Source organism: Triticum urartu, chromosome 1A (assembly GCF_056163025.1).
Source record: "Triticum urartu cultivar PI428250 chromosome 1A, HENAU_Tu73, whole genome shotgun sequence".
NCBI classification, from domain to species: Eukaryota; Viridiplantae; Streptophyta; class Magnoliopsida; order Poales; family Poaceae; genus Triticum; species Triticum urartu.
The window spans coordinates 492,637,358-492,650,462 of NC_141873.1; the positions used below are offsets into that span (position 1 = coordinate 492,637,358).

Below are 13,105 nucleotides of genomic sequence, written 5' to 3' on the forward strand. Positions count from 1 at the left end.
TTGTTGGCGATCTTGATGGAGCTTTTGTTGTCGCAGTAGGGTGGTACTTGCTTCAGATGAATGCCATAGTCTTTGAGTGTTTGCTTCATCCACAGAAGCTGAGCGCAGCAAGATCCAGCAGCAATGTATTCAGATTCAGCAGTGGAGAGAGATACACAGTTTTGCTTCTTTGAAGACCAACATACAAGTGATCGTCCTAGAAAATGACATGTGCCTGATGTACACTTGCGATCCACCTTGTCACCAGCATAATCAGCATCCGAGAATCCAACAGATCAAACTCTGAGCCCTTTGGATACCATAATCCTAGAGTTGGGGTGTGAGCCAAATATCGAAGAATTCGCTTCACAGCTAAGTGATGCGACTCCTTTGGTGCCGCTTGGAATCGAGCACACATGCAAACACTAAGTATAATATCTGGCCTAGATGCACATAGATAAAGTAAAGAACCAATCATGGAGCGGTATACCTTTTGATCGAACTCTTTACCATTGTCGTCGGGACCCAGATGATGTTTGGCTGGCATTGGCGTCCTGAAGCCTTTGCAGTCTTGCATACCGAACTTCTTCAGGCAATCTTTGAGATACTTCTCTTGAGATATGAAGATGCCGTAGCGTTGCTGTCGTATTTGAAGACCGAGGAAGAACTTCAGCTCTCCCATCATGGACATCTGATATTGCTCTTGCATCATATATCCAAACTCTTCACTGTACTTCTGATTGGTGCAGCCGAAGATAATGTCATCCACATATATTTGGCACACAAACAGTTCACCATCATATGTCTTCGTGAAGAGAGTGGGGTCGAGGGAACCAGGTATGAACCCTTTGCTCTTCTGGAAGTATTTGAGTGTGTCATACCAAGCCCGAGGGGCTTGTTTGAGGCCATACAGTGCCTTGTTGAGCTTGTATACCATGTCAGGATGTTTTGGATCTTCAAAGCCAGGCGGTTGTGCAACATACACTTCTTCTTCAATCTTGCCATTGAGAAAAGCGCTCTTCACATCCATTTGATATAGAAGTATGTTATGATGATTTGCATAGGCCAGCAGTATGCGTATGGCTTCAAGTCGAGCCACAGGAGCAAATGTTTCATCGAAGTCAATTCCTTCCACTTGAGTATATCCTTGAGCAACGAGACGAGCTTTGTTTCTGACAACTTGACCATGCTCATCTTTCTTGTTGCGATATATCCATTTGGTGCCTATTATATTGTGCTTCCGAGGATCAGGACGCTTAACCAGTTCCCATACATTATTCAGCTCAAACTGTTGAAGCTCTTCTTGCATAGCTTGAATCCATTCAGGTTCCATGAAGGCTTCTTCAACTTTCTCGGGTTCTGTTATTGAGACGAATGCGAAGTGCCCACAGAAATTTGCTAGCTGAGTTGCCCTTGAACGAGTGAGCGGACCGGGTGTATTGATGCTATCAATTATTCTCTCAATCTGCACTTCATTGGCAACACGAGGATGTACAGGGCGAAGATTTTGCTCTTGTTGATCATTGTCATTGTCATTGTTAGAGGGATTGTCTTCGGGCTGAGCATTGTCTTCAGGTTGATCAGGTGCGGAGATGATAAGTTCCTCTTCAGGTTGAGCTTCAGAGGGTATGATTTCTCCAGTTCCCATTAGTTTGATTGATTCACTGGATGGAACTTCATCTAGCACATTTGGCAGGTGCTCTCTTTGTGAACCGTTAGTCTCATCGAACCGCACATCCACTGTTTCAACCACTTTATAATGAAAGAGATTGAAGACTCTGTAGGAGTGCGAATCCTTTCCATATCCAAGCATAAAACCCTCATGTGCTTTTGGTGCAAATTTTGAAGTGTGATGTGGATCCTTGATCCAGCACCTGGCGCCAAATACTCTGAAGTAACTGACATTTGGCTTCTTACCAGTTAGGAGCTCATAAGATGTCTTGTTCAGAAGCTTGTGAAGATAAACACGATTGATTGTATGGCATGCAGTATCAATGGCTTCAGGCCAGAATTTTCTTGGAGTCTTGTATGCATCAAGCATCGTTCGGGCCATCTCAATGAGTGTTCTGTTCTTGCGTTCGACGACGCCATTCTGTTGTGGCATGTACGTGGCTGAGAATTCATGTGTGATGCCCAAAGTATCAAGATATGTATCAAGGCCAGTGTTCTTGAATTCAGTGCCATTGTCACTTCTGATGTGCTTTATCTTGGCGCCATAGTTGTTCATTGCTCGATTTGCGAAGCGTCTGAAGACATCCTGCACTTCAGTCTTGTAGAGGATTATGTGCACCCAAGTATATCTAGAATAATCATCAACAATGACAAAGCCATAGAGACAAGCAGTAGTAGTAAGAGTTGAGTAATGAGTGGGACCGAAAAGATCCATGTGGAGCAGTTCGAAGGGTCGAGTTGTTGTCATGATTATCTTCGAGGGATGTTTGTCCCTCGTCATCTTTTCGGCTTCACAGGCACCGCATAAGTGATCCTTCTTGAACTTGACGCCCTCGATGCCTATGACATGCTTCTTCTTTGCAAGGGTGTGGAGTTTCCTCATGCCAGCATGCCCTAGCCTCCGATGCCAGAGCCAGCATTCTGAAGCTTTTGCTAGAAGACATACGGCAAGCTGTGGTCCTGCTGAGAAATCTACCACGTACAAATCATCTTTCCGATACCCTTCAAACACTAGAGACTTGTCAGATTCCATTAGAACAAGGCAACGATATTTTCCAAACATCACAATCATATTTAAATCGCAAAGCATTGAGACAGACATTAAGTTGAAGCCAAGGGATTCAACAAGCATGACTTTATCCATGTGTTGATCCTTTGAGATTGCAAGTCCACCTAGACCCAATACCTTACTTTTACCAGTGTCAGCAAATGTGGTGTGACTCTTGTCGGATGGACGTAAGGTTGAGTCCATAAGAAGGGTTCTTTTGCCAGTCATGTGATTGGTACATCCACTATCAATAATCCATTCTGAAGCAGCTGGTGTCGTACCCTACAGTGCAGTTAGGGGGATAGGCTTCACGAAGAGAATTGTGAAGCAAAAACATTTGACGAACCAGTGGGTTATGAAAGCTTAGATCGAGATTAGGACTGATAGGGAGAGTAGCAAGCGATTCAGGAACGAAGTACATAGTAAGACCATTCGGGCATTTGATATTGCACCCTACAAGATGTTTAAGGTCCCCAGCAATAGCGTCAGACGATTTTGGTTTTCTGCTGGAGACCCTTCCCTGCAAAAGAGAGTTAAGCTTTATTAGCCACCCACATCTTCAAGGGTGTCTTAGAAGTAATAAGTCTAAGTGCAGCATCTGAGAACTTTGGCTTTGGAGCCCTAGCAAAAAGTCTTGCGGACGGACAATAGTACTCATAAGAATAAGCAGAATAGTTCTTGGTCTTATGAACATAGCGGTTTGATGAACCTTGCTCATATTCATAGGCCTGAGTCTGGTTTCCCTGCAAAACATTTGCGTTAGTGCGACTCAGGTGAGTCCTCTGTCTGTATGAAGCCTTTGGACCGTATGAAGCCTGTGGTCTGGGGTTTGTCTTCTTCACTTGTGGTGTCATGATGACATTCACAGGAAGATTCTCCAAACACTTTTTCGGCACCCAGATCTTCTTCATAGGCGGCCCATTCCTGCAGTTAGTACCAATATACCTGGCAAACACTTCACCATTCTGATTCTTAAACAGTTTATAGTTTGCATCAAAGGATTCATCAATGACAATGGGGTTAGCACACGTGAAGCCAGATAGAGTGGATGGATCTGCTGAAGGTTCCTTTGCAACAACCCACGTGGTTTTGGGGTACTGCTCAGGTTTCCAGTAAGAGCCATCAGCATTCATTTTCCTTACGAACCCAACACCCTCTTTCCTCGGGTTTCGGTTCAGGATCTGCCTTTTGAGGACATCACATAGTATCTGATGCCCTTTAAGACTTTTGTAAATCCCTGTTTCAAGCAATGTCTTCAACCTAGCATTCTCATCAGCAATAGCAGTGGTATCCTCAGCAGAGGGGTTAGTTCCCACATCAACAGTTGAAGATATTGCAACAGTAGCAGCAGTAGAACATTCAGCAACAGAGGTAGCATTATCATGCTCAATGCATTTAAGACATGGTGGTTCAAATTTTTCCTGAGCTGAACTAATCTGTTCGGCGCGAAGCGACTCGTTTTCTTTCTGAAGATCTTCATGAGCCGCTCTCAATTTCTCAAGATCTTGCTTCCTTTGAAGATAATGATAGGAAAGCCTTTCATGAGCTGTTGAGAGCGTTTCATGACGACTTTCAAGTTCCTCATACTTAACGTGAAGATTTTTTATGTCTTCAACTAAGGACTGAGATCGAGTCATTTCAGCGTCTAACAGATCATCGCTTTTGTCTAACAGTTTTTGTATGTGTTCCATGGTTTTCTGTTGTTCAGTTGCAATTTTAGCGAGTGTTTTGTAGCTGGGTTTGGAACCACAATCAGAGTCATCGTCACTAGATGTTTGATAGCGAGTAGTGCGTGTATTTACCTTGGCACCGCATGCCATGAAGCAGTAGGTAGGAGTGGAGTAGTCTTTGTCATTTGCACAGGTGTCGGTGATGGAGTCATTGTCTTCAGTGTTGAAGATGGACTTGGCGACGTATGCTGTAGCCAGACTCGCAATGCCAGAATCGGACTCCTCCTCAGACTCCACCTCCGCCTCCTCAGAAGCGGACTCCTCCTCTGAATCCATTTCTTTGCCAACAAATGCACGTGCCTTGCCAGATGAGCTCTTCTTGTGTGATGAAGACTTTGAGGAGGACTTGAAAGAAGACTTTGAGTATTTCTTCTTCTTCTTGTCATCAGAATCATACTCCTTGCTCTTCTTTTTCTTCTTGTTCTCAATGTCCCACTGCAGACACTCAGAGATGTAGTGGCCAGGTTTCTTGCACTTGTGACATGTTTTCTTCTTGTAATCATGAGCAGAAGCTTCATCATTCCTTGAGCTTGATCGTGAAGACTTTCTGAAGCCTTTCTTCTTGGTGAATTTTTGGAACTTCTTCACAAGCATAGCAAGTTCCTTTCCAATGTCTTCAGGATCATCAGAACTGCTGTCAGATTCTTCTTCAGATGAGGAGACAGCTTTTGCCTTCAAGGCACGAGTTCGCCCATAGTTGGGACCGTAGATATCTCTTTTCTCAGAAAGCTGAAACTCATGTGTATTTAGCCTCTCAAGTATGTCAGACGGATCGAGTGTTTTGAAATCAGGACGTTCTTGAATCATCAGGGCTAGGGTGTCAAACGAACTGTCAAGTGATCTTAGGAGTGTCTTGACGACTTCATGCTTGGTGATCTCAGTAGCGCCGAGGGCTTGAAGCTCATTTGTGATGTCAGTGAGTCGATCAAACGTGAGCTGGACATTGTCATTGTCATTTCTCTTGAAGCGGTTGAAGATGTTGCGAAGGACACTGATTCTCTGATCTCTCTGGGTTAAGACGCCTTCGTTGACCTTGGAGAGCCAGTCCCAGACTAGCTTAGATGTTTCCAAAGCACTCACGCAGCCATACTGTCCTTTGGTCAGATGACCACAGATGATATTCTTGGCAGTAGAGTTCAGTTGAACGAACTTCTTGACATCAGCAGCAATGACACCTTCTCCAGCCTTGGGAACGCCGTTCTTGACGACATACCATAGGTCGAAGTCAATGGCTTCAAGATGCATGCGCATCTTATTCTTCCAGTAGGGATATTCAGTTCCATCGAAGACGGGGCACGCAGCGGAGACTTTAATTATCCCTGCAGTCGACATAGCTAAAACTCCAGGTGGTTAAACCGAATCACACAGAACAAGGGAGTACCTTGCTCTGATACCAATTGAAAGTGCGTTATATCGACTAGAGGGGGGGTGAATAGGCGATTTTTATGAAAGTCTTCGAAACGTGGAAGTTTCGAAGACAAACGATAGAAATAAACCTATTACCATGCAGCGGAAGGTAGACTACACTAGGCAAGCCATAGTCAAGTATTCAATAGAGTGAAAGCACAATGACTAATAGCAGCAATGTAGTAAGGATCAGGTAGGAACATATTGTGAAGCCACACAGAACACGAGTCACTCAGTGAAGACAAAAGATAGTGCGAACATACAATGACTTCACCAGGACCAACAGTAAGTGAAGGGAAGGGAAGGATGAAACCAGTGACTCGTTGAAGATAATGATTTGTTGGACCAGTTCCAGTTGCTATGACAACTGTATGTCTGGTTAGGGCGGCTAGGTATTTAAACCTGAGGACACACAGTCCCGGACACCCAGTCCTGAACACGCAGCTCAGGACACCCAGTCCTCACCGTATTCCCCTTGAGCTAAGGTCATACAGACCTCGCCCAATCACTCTGGCAAGTCTTCAAGGTAGACTCCCAAACCTTCACAGACTTCGTTCACCGGCGATCCACAATGTCTCTTGGATGCTCAGAACGCGACGCCTAACCGGCTAGAGGATTCACGGTCCTCAAGTGCAATAAGTCTTCGGATCACACAGACAAGAAAACTTAAGTGATGCCTAACACTTTTTGGCTCTAGGTGGTTAGGGCTTTATCCTCGCAAGGAATTCTCTCTCAAAGGCTTCGAGGTGGGTTGCTCTCAAACGACAAAAGCCGTACTCTAATTCTGAGCAGCCAACCATTTATGGTTGTAGGGGGTGGGCTATTTATAGCCACTAGGAAACCCGACCCGATTTGTCCGAAATGACCCTGGGTCACTAAGGAACTGACACATGTTCCAACGGCCAGATTCAAACACACACGGCAACTTTACTTGGGCTACAAGCAAAGCTGACTTGTCCGACTCTGGACAAGATACGCTCTCATAGTCTTCACCCGAAGACATAGGTTTTGGTTAAGCATCACTTCAGTCATTCTGACTGGTTCTCTTGGACCCCACTTAACAGTACGGTGGTTCCTATGACTCAACAAAGAAGAAAAATAACTACTATATATGTAAGTCTTCGAGCTCCATAGGCTTCATGCGATGTCTTCTCTTGTCATAGTCTTCGATGAGAATATCTTCATATACCACCTGTGACATCAATGTCTTCATACATTTTTAGGGGTCATCTCTGGTAGGAAAACCGAATCAATGAGGGACTTCTACCTGTGTTATCCTGCAATTCTCACAAACACATTAGTCCCTCAACTAGGTTTGTCGTCAATACTCCAAAACCAACTAGGGGTGGCACTAGATGCACTTACAAGCAGGGTCGTCGGTGGTGTTCGGCGGTGCAGAAGAACTTGGAGCAGGGTCGAAGCGTGCTGAAGGAGGTGGCGGTGAAGTAGCATCGTCTTCGTCCTCGATCACTCTGGCATTCACAGTTGCAGCAGAGGAAGAGAACTCAGAGTCTTATTTCACCGAATTCAGGGTACTGCTGGCGGCAACGGCGATTGGAGCAGAGCAGGGATGCGAGGAAGGAGCGAAGAGGGGAAGCGATAAGGTTAGGTGCGGGGCAGGGGGGATCGATGGAAAAGTCCCTATAAGTTCCTCCTTGAGAGTCTTATTTCATAAGTCCCAAATGCCCACTTTAAGTCCTTATAAGTCCCTCCTGTTTGGTTTAGATGAGACTTAAAGGGACTTTTTTAAGTCCCTAAACCAATAAGTCCCCGGAAACAAACACCCTCTACATAAGCGAAGAACACCTGTTCATATCATTGTTGTTTCAAGGACCACAACCCATCAGCGACCCAAGCTCTGAATTGATTCATAGCAGCACCGTCCATCTCATTTGTTGAATCATTTGTTGTAGTCGTTGGCATAGACAATGGTACATAGTTTTCATTTTGATCACACTTGTCGAACTCTATATCAGGTAGTTCACTTTGTCTAATAAAATTGTGCAGTGCAATGCAAGCCACAATGATTTTGCTTTGTTTCTGTTGTGGATAACTAGGCAAGTGAAACAAAATCCTCCACTTGTTCTTCAGGACTCCAAAACACCTCTCGATGACATTTCTAAGTGAAGAATGGGTGAAATTGAAGTGTTCCTTTTCTCCTCTTGGCATTGTGCCATCACGTTACTCCTGGAAATGATAGGTTAAACCCTTATATGGTGCAAGATAGCCTGGTCTATTTGGGTACCCTGAGTCCACAAGATAGAACTTATTAGGTGGTGGTTTTGGAAACTTGTCACCAAATCTGGTTCGGGCATCATTGAAGACCCTCATGTCATGCACTGATCCTGGCCAACCAGCTAGGACAAATGTGAATCTCATATCAAAGTCACACACACACACATCACATTCTGACTCTTCTCCTTATGTATATTCCTATGCTGGGCAGCAGTGGCAAGTGGTACCACAACTTGTATGTGTGTCCCATCTATTGCACCAATGCAATTGTCCATAAACGGTGCATACTTTCTAGATCTTAATTTTGAATGCACAGTTCTGAATTGACGATCTTTTGGCTTGATGATGTCTTTTGCTAGCTTGACCAGACAGGCCAAAACCTTATCAAACTTCCTTACAATTGTCTCCAATGACCTAACAAATATGTTTTCTGTTTGTCTAACAGATTGAGGGGAACCTACTATCCACAGAAACAGACCTAGAGACTCAACAGATGACATTTTTTTGTGGACTTCAAACCATAGGAATCAACAAGCACACTATGCAATTTCTCAAACACTGGTCTGTGCATTCTAAACATGTTGTAACAGGATTTTTCATTGCCTAGTGTTGTCATAACCCAATCATGCCCAGACTCTATTGGTACTCTTCTAGGCCCTTTGTTACAGTAAGAGAACAAGTAGTACATACCAATCATGCAGGCCATCTGCATCATTCTTCTCTTCCTTTTTTGGTGCATGAACAACATCAGTGCTTCATCATCACTGCTGCTCCCATCATCACTGCTGATTCCATCAACACTGCTGTCATCATCCTGAAACATGCAAACATTAGTACAACTTATTCATCATGCACCACCTCTTCAACTTGAAAACATTAGTACATGCATGAGAAAGGACACACAGTAACATGCAATGATCATTTAACAAGGTCACACAGTACAGGTCCATTACATATATTAGAAAAAGGACAAACAAGATCACTACTACACTAGGACAAGTTCTTCATCATGCACCACCTCTTCAACCAAGTCAGTCTAGCCTGATCACTTGAAATGTTCTAAAATATGACTCAGTTTGCCTCATCTGCAAATAGTTGAGTTGCCATGAAGTACTCAACACTTGTTTCTTCTGCACCACATTGAACTGCCAACAGTTGACAATGAGTAATGGATTCCTTAGTGTTGTTTGCTTTCTTCTCTTTTGCCTTGTCCTTTGCTTCCTGCCTTTTGTTTGCATATTCAGTGATCATGTCAGAAGTGTTCTCACTAGTCATAGTATTGATGAGCCCTGTCATTAGTTTCACCATTGGGCTCTTGTGTTTCTTGCCTGGGCTTGAAGCTGACTGTTCACCGTTGCTGCTTCCCCTCTTCCTGCTAGTGGTGCTCATTGGACTCTCCTCATTTCCATCATCGGCAACAACATATTCTTCTTCATCTTCATATATGGGCACATAAGCTGATGATCCATCAACTGCCACACCTTGAAATAGCTCTATTAGCATATCCAAATACTCAGGATTGCCACCCTTGAATTTTCTGACATCTGGTCTCTCCTACAACATTAGTTAGGTAATTAGGACAAGGCTAAATAATGTAACCAAGTGTGAGCAATTCAGATGTAATTTGCAGAATAATGTATGTACCTTAATTACTTTTTCCACCACTCATTCGATGCGGTTATAGCTCCATCTCCAGTTTGGCCACAACCAGTTTGCTGCCCCAACCACACCCAAGCAGTATAGTGGCTCTTGAGTCTAGTTATGCAATTTTTGAATTGCTTGGTAGTATGGAGGAGGCCAGCACGCTGATAATTTTTTTTCTTCATGTTATTGTAGCATCTACTTGTCCAAGTACCATTCACACAATGCCCATCCCTAGCTTCCTCACAGGCGATGTTACAAAATACACTAATATGCTCGTCTGTCCAATCAGCCTTGGCAATGTTTTTCTAAACAAAAAATAACAAGTACACAATTCAAACAAAAGTAGAATCAAGCTAGTTCAAATTCTACACCAAGGTATACCATTGTACACACAATTAGCTAGCATATAAAGAAGATGAATTTGCACCCTGTGACAGAAAGCTAACTATGTATACCAATCAGAATTTTACCTCTCCAAAAGAAAAATCCTCATCTTCATCTTCAAAGCCTTCATTCTCATCGACATCTTCTGAAGATGTAGCAGTTGACGACACACGTTGCTTCCCCGCAGCTTTTCCTCTACTGCCGGCCGATGAGGACCCATGGGCTCGACCTACACCGCGTCCGGTGACCTGCAACACGGTCCTCCCACGCCCGATCACGCCTCCCTCAACGGCAGCTGCGCCCGGGGCGACGAACGGACGCAGGTGAGAGCCGGCTCGGCCTCCGATGTTCAGAGACCTTGCTAGGCCTCCTCCGCCCTGAGACACGGGCCTCCCACGACCAGGTCCAGTAGGAGGAAGACCATGGCCGGTGGACTGGTCGAAGAGGAGTTGCTGGTACGAGCCCAACTCCGGGAAGTCGTCGACGTTGTGGTTGAGATCCAAGAATCCCATTCCCCTCCCGAGATTTCCCCCGGCGGATGAGCCCTGGGATGCCTGATGATGCACGTGGAACTGAGAGAAGAAGGGGATCCGGTCCTCCTCATCGTTGGCCATGGTGGCGGCGGTTCAGGGTACTGCTGGCGGCGGCGGCGATTGGAGCAGAGCGGGGATGCGGGGAAGGAGCGAAGCGGGGAAGCGATAAGGTTAGGTGCGGGGCAGGGGGAATCGATGGAAAAGTCCCTATAAGTTCCTCCCTGAGAGTCTTTTTTAATAAGTCCCAAATCACCACTTTAAGTCCCTATAAGTCCCTCTTGTTTGGTTTAGATGGGACTTATAGGGACTTTTTTAAGTCCCTAAACCAATAAGTCCCTGGAAACAAACAGGGTCTAAACCATGAATGCAGTACTCGAACCCCATTACTGAGGGACTCCGACAAAGCCCCTCACGTTCGTCTCTAGGATACCAGAATCCATACATCCAGACTGCCAAGCGGACATATACAAGTCCCCGTTGTATGATAAAGTTGATCTAGACACTGGTGCAGACATATAATGAAAGTTTGAGGGTCTGCTTTGGAGGAGGCCCCACCTCTTGTATCGTAACGAACATGACACGATCTTAGAGAAAAAAGAATGATCATGGCACGAGTACACAACCTTTTCGGAAACAACTATTGCCACTTTTCACAAATCAAGAGTCAAGCTCAGTGCAAGACCTAAGAAGCAAAAGGGGTGATCATTATTTTAACATACAACTCCCCATGGATCAAGCCTAGAAGTATCAAGACTAGGAGATTTGTGGGTGAAGATGAAGTTTTGAGCACCCTTTCGGGAATGTGTCGTGAGGAGTTGGCATGCGGATAGGCTTTGGCCTCTCTTTTTGTTTTTCCTTTGTGTCGGCTTCTGCCATCCACTGATACACTTGATCAAACTATGTATCGATCTCTTCTACTAATTCAATGAAACATCAGTTTTGCTGGCCATTTAAAAAAAAGATGAAGTCTTGACAACCGTCTACAATCAAATGGTGCTGCTTTGATGCATGATAAAATAAATGCTAGATCTATCTCTACATGGCAAGTTGGTGGGAGCAACTCCGCACGCTTCATTTTTGGTTGCGCCCTTCGATTACCGGGCCTTGAGTTCAGGGTGAAATCCTACGTCTGGCCTTCACTACTTGTACATGGCAGTGGCGGTCTACCCTTCTTTGTTGAAGGCATTTTCTGGAGTCTATTTAGACTTTCTCTCCTACATGAAAACCCATGATGTGACCTATATGGTTGGATATCGCAACGAGTGGCTTCATGTACCATTACCTTCCCGGAGGCGTAGCTGTTGGGGAACATATCCTTAGTCTTATTGTTTCCAATGACGGTGGTGGGTGTTGATGTCGTCCTACATCGTGTTGTTCGCCTCACCTTAACCTTTACGGGTCCCTTTTTCTCATTTGTTTTCTTCTTCTTTTTGGATGTGTGCATCATCGATGTCTCAACCAACTCTCGACATTGTGTTGTTGCAGATGCTTGTTGTAATCAGTATCAACTTGATATTAATATATCATCGTTTACCTGACCAGGAAAATGTCTACAAGCCCCCCAAAGAAATGTCTACAAGATGTCACCTAATATTTTGCCTTTCTAGAATTATAGTTTAAAAATGTTGAGCATCCTTTACTTGGTCTGGCCCATGGAAAAGTTTGAGCCAACCTTTGGTGATGATGCTTGGCCGTTTCCTTTATGGAAGCACCACCCTTCATGATTTAGACTTAAATCTTTGGTATAGACACTTTACTTTGGGTGCTATCTTTGCAATTCGGGCTTGTTAATTGTTTGTAAAATTTGGTTTATGTAACCCCTATTTTAACTTATGTTTCGTCTATATTTGTAATCCAAATTGCTATAGTATTTTCACCTGTTTTTCAATTGTTTCCACAACAAACTTTTACAGTCAGTTTGTATGAGATTACAACGAGGTCAATAATATAGGGTTTGGTGTCGCGATTGCTTAAGCACATCGTCATGGCACGATTGTAGTCGAGACATCATCACCATCTTCCAGTTGTCATCAAAAGATCTGACTTCCTGTATCATCACATCCAAAGACCAATTAGATGCCAAAATCTCCTTACGATGACCTTTTTCCTAAGAGGAATGCCAAGAGCACTTTTTTCCAGCCGAGAGAATGTCAGGAACACCTCCTTTTGGCTATTTTTTAAATAATACATTTTTTATTAATTTGCATAAATATTACGCTCAAAAAATAATTTTCAAAAATAATACACCGTCGGCCCGCTGCAGACCGACTGGGCCTAGTCAGCCCGCAGCAGGCCGAGTGATCTCCTATCGGCTGGCTGCTGGCCTAGTGGCATGTCGGCCACGAGTTCAGTTCCCATGGACTAATCGGCCCGCTGTAGGCCGACAGGCACTAATTGGCCAACCGTAGGCCGACTGGTGCATGCCACCATTTTCCCCGTATGATCCCCATGTATATCACAGGCCGCCATTTCCC

The 13,105-nt window shown here is 44.4% G+C and overlaps 1 protein-coding gene and 1 pseudogene across 1 annotated transcript in view; one reads left to right on the top strand and one right to left on the bottom strand.

The window, feature by feature from the left end:
* The window catches only part of LOC125536315 (uncharacterized), a 35,555-nt gene extending 23,053 nt beyond the window's left edge, over positions 1–12,502 (top strand). Inside the window, exon 3 of the transcript XR_015614497.1 lies at positions 12,117–12,502. The gene's annotated coding sequence lies outside the window, so the exon portion shown is untranslated. The remainder of the gene's footprint in view (positions 1–12,116) is intronic.
* Positions 7,651–8,893, bottom strand: LOC147991900 (uncharacterized; annotated as a pseudogene).
* Positions 12,503–13,105: the final 603 nt, after the last annotated feature.